This window comes from Lactuca serriola, chromosome 8 (genome assembly GCF_051521515.1).
Source record: "Lactuca serriola cultivar US96UC23 chromosome 8, Lser_US96UC23_V15, whole genome shotgun sequence".
NCBI lineage: Eukaryota > Viridiplantae > Streptophyta > Magnoliopsida > Asterales > Asteraceae > Lactuca > Lactuca serriola.
Genome location: NC_136415.1, coordinates 20,621,033 through 20,625,133, shown reverse-complemented (window position 1 = coordinate 20,625,133; position 4,101 = coordinate 20,621,033). Strand labels below are relative to the sequence as shown.

General features: G+C 29.3%; 1 long non-coding RNA gene across 2 annotated transcripts; it reads left to right on the top strand.

Moving 5' to 3' along the window:
- The first annotated feature begins 1,248 nt into the window (after positions 1 to 1,248).
- Positions 1,249 to 2,453, top strand: LOC145065408 (uncharacterized). 2 transcript variants are annotated; one of them, XR_013688405.1, is made up of 2 exons: positions 1,249 to 1,854; positions 1,929 to 2,453. It is a non-coding gene; the product is annotated as an uncharacterized LOC145065408 (long non-coding RNA). The 2 variants fall into 2 exon arrangements; XR_013688404.1 differs by having other exon boundaries at positions 1,249 to 1,861.
- The last annotated feature ends 1,648 nt before the right edge of the window (positions 2,454 to 4,101 follow it).

Here is a 4,101-nt window from a genome sequence, read left to right as displayed (position 1 = left end):
AACAACTTTGTTAGAATATTAGATTATAAACATTCAAAAAATTCTAACAAAGTATTAGAATATGTTAACATTTCTAACATTTATACTAAAATATTTGAATATTTGAACATATCTAATAATTCTAACAAAATATTAGAATATTCTAACATTTGTAAACTTCTATTTAAATATTTACAATAAAATATTTTATGTATATTTAAAAAAATATTCATTTTTTATTTATTATTATTATTGTTATTTTATTATTTTTTCGGTAAATTAAATGAAAAAAATAATATTTAAAATAGGAATTTTAGGATTTTTTTCATTAATTTTGCAATTTATAATTTTTTTTTTATTTTTTATCTACAAGAAATGATTGGTTAGAATCCCGTCTTACGTCTCATAAAATTAATGCAGTCTCTCTCTCTCTCTCTCTATATATATATATATATATATATATATATATATATATATATATATATATATATATATATATATATATATATATGAATGGAATCTATTCATGTGTGTTACCCATTGTTTAATTTGCATGTTACTTGGATCTTAATAATGAGGATGGGCTTCAACATTCAACAAATTTTACATTGGTTAATTAAATATTTAAACCTGTTGGATTCAACTTATTCTCTTACATAAGGTGTGCATAAGATATGATCGATGAATTCTCAATTAGAGTTAAGTTAAGAACAAGAATGGACTACATGAATACATTATAAAAAAAATGGAACAAATTCAAAAGGGACATTTCCCGAATGAAAACTGGGGTTCAATAGATCATTTGCATTTCATCAGTTTGCTAAAAGGGAAACATGCTCCTTCTGAACTCTAAAAGAGTTATTCCTGATCTCCTCCTATTTTGTTACTTCAAGTATTTGTATTAAACGTAACGTATCCTTCTTTGATCAAAAGGGCAAATCTTGTTTCCTATTTATTTTCCATTCATAGAGTCCATTATTCTCTTCACATCTGTGGGGGAGGGGCTGTGTCAGTAAGTATTCAAAATTTGGGTAATTTTTGGTACTTCGGATTGCGATTGCTAACTGTTCCTGTTACTCTCTCTCTCTCTCTCTCTCTCTCTCTCTCTCTCTCTCTCTCTCTCTCTCTCTCTCTCTCTCTCTCTCTCTCTCTCTCTCTCTCTCTCTCTCTCTCACACACACACACACACACACTAGTTAATGCTCATCACTTCTTGTATCTATCACGACTCCTTCTATATATAGTTACCCTAAACCCTTTCTAGCTATGGATTCATCAAGGAAACCTCCAAAGCTATTGGTCTTTGAAGATAAACCTTGAGAGGCATGGGTCTTAGGTGAAACCCTTCATATTTAGGTTTCTAGGAAAATAACCCTTGATAGCTTTTGATTCGTTGAAGAGAATTATCTCTTCCTTGTTTCCATATTTTTGACCTTAAACTTTTCCCTTTTCCATGGTCTTTGTTCATCTGATCATATTTCGTTCCTATCTTTTCCAGTTGTCCTGTTCTTGTAATTAAACTCATTATCATCTCTAACCTCTGGTATATAGAAGAGAAGAGCCAAACTTTTACACTTTTCACTAGGGTTTTCCTCGTCCTTCCTTTTTCTTGATGGAGAAATGATATTAGATCTTAAGTGAAGCGCAACAGTCGGTTCTTGCTGCTGGAGCATCTTCAAGATTCACAAAAGCTCCATTTCTAGGGTTTCATAAAGTTTTTCTTTTTTCTTAAAAAGAAAAAAAAAAAAGAAAAAGTGATGTATGGGTCCTCTTGATGGTTTGAGAATCTTGATGATGCTGCAGCTGCAATTACTGGCTAAATTTCTTGATTAATCTTTTTCTATCGTGTAATAATATTCTACCAACTGGATTGTGGTAAGTGGTAAGTACATATATTATCTTAAAAGACTTTCTTAATTACCTATTAATGGCTTCTTTCTTTTTTGCAGATTATTTTATATTCTTTGTTGTTTTTTGAGCCAGGTCTTGTTTATGGTATTAGGGTTTTGCTAATAATAAGGAGGTGTGTGTTTGAAATGTCAGTTTTGTCCTTGTTTTCTTTTATTAAATTTATTATCAAATGTTTTATTTAAACTCTCTCTCTCCTTCTGTGTGTGTGAGAGGAAATCTTTCAGGTGTTGCAGCAGTTCAAGAAAATATACATATCACCATGTGATTCGATAAGCATGTCTGTATTCTGTACTTGAGTGGATGACCAATTTGTACTGTACAACTTGAAATCATGGGATTCTTGTTTCTACATGATGGTCCACTTTATGTTCTTGGATTTGCTAGGTGAACTGTGAAGAGATCCATTAGGTCTAATCGATTTAATAATGGGTTTTTTTGTCATTTCTGATTTACTGTTAGTAGTAATAACATTAATTAGGTCTCTTACAAAATGTTTAAGTTATCACCAAAATGTATATAAGATACTACTTTGTTAAAAAAATAACATTTTTTTTTTATTTCTACTGGTAAGAATCAATATTAAATGTTAGATTCCTATGTTCTGTTTTTGTTTTCTTTTTATGAACTAATTAACAATTAATCTCATATATATATATATATATATATATATATATATATATATATATATATATATATATATATATATATATATATATATTTTACAAGCATATGAAGAGATTATAGGAAAAGAAACAAGCATAATGATTTGTGAAGTATGGTTTTTTCCTCCATTTAACAAGTACTTTCATCCCAAAACCTTAATTACACATTTACACTTGAGTATATGTTTTGGCTCCACTAATTAATGACATTTGAAACGACTAATGCTTAATAAAAAAATTTGACCGTAAAAATTATTTAGTAAGATTAGCTGTGTATGATTAATTCTCTTCACATAATAAATTAAATACCACTTATTCATTTGCATCATTTTGTTTTTCATTTGTAAGGAATGAAGTCGCACTGCATGAAGTAAAATCGAATCGAAAAATTGACCTTTAGTATTGAAGTCTTTTATGGAAACATTGTTTAGATTTTGGTAAAAATTATACTATACGTCTTGATCTTTATTTCATCTTTTCTTTTAAATTCAATTGAAACAACCAACGGGCATTAATTTGACTTATTAATTAGTATGGTCCGTGAGATGCTCATGGTTCAAACTTCAAATCCAGCATCAAACAAACATAGATTTTTGTAATATAGATCAGAGTATACATTGCCAGTTGCAAAAAGTTAAATCGCAACATATTAGTTTGTGGCGTGAATTAATGGTATAACATCTTTTGACCAAAAGCATCATTTATGTACGATTGAATAATCACCAATCTACATATATATCATTGAAATTATTAATGATTGAAAGATGCCAAAGACTTGCAAAAGGTACATAGCCAATATGTCTTTGGGTTAATAATTTGGAAACTGGTACGTTTGATGGTTTCTGTTTGGGAAAGTGTTGTTCGTAAAGTGCTGTCTGGGAAAGTTTTCTGACTGGGAAAGAAACCATGTTGTTTGATTGTACTTCTGATTGACTGTGCTGAATGATGAAAAAAAATAGTAATTCAATAAAAAATAAATTTTAAAAAAGTTATTTAAAAAAATTAATAATCCAATAAAGAAAGAAAGATGCGGGGTTTGGTGTATAATTGTCTTTCCAGCCCATTCAACCAAAAAGATATTATTTTTGGGCTTTCTGGGAAAGACATGTCTTACCGGGAAAGACTCTTTCTTTTGTGTAAATCAAACAGTCTTTCCGATCAATTCAACCAGAAAGATCTATTTGGACCTGAAAAGATGTGTATCAAACGGGGCCTAACCAAGTGGTTTTTTTTTTTTTTTTTTTTTTTTTTTTTTTTTTTTTGCGCATCATATATGATGTCAAATCAGTTAGACTGGCAAAAGGTGTAGCCAATATGTCATTGGGTTAATGTTTAGAAACATAGCCAAGTGTTTCTCTATATACCCATTTGCTAATTTTCTATTTGTTACGTATATCATATATTACTACAGTGATCAAGAATTTCACATATAGTTTTCATATTTAGTTCTTGAAGCTATATTAGAACTTCGTAAATTTCAATGCCTTCTCTTTCAACTAACAAGAATATTTATACAAGGTACAATACCGACTCCCAACAATAAAGGATT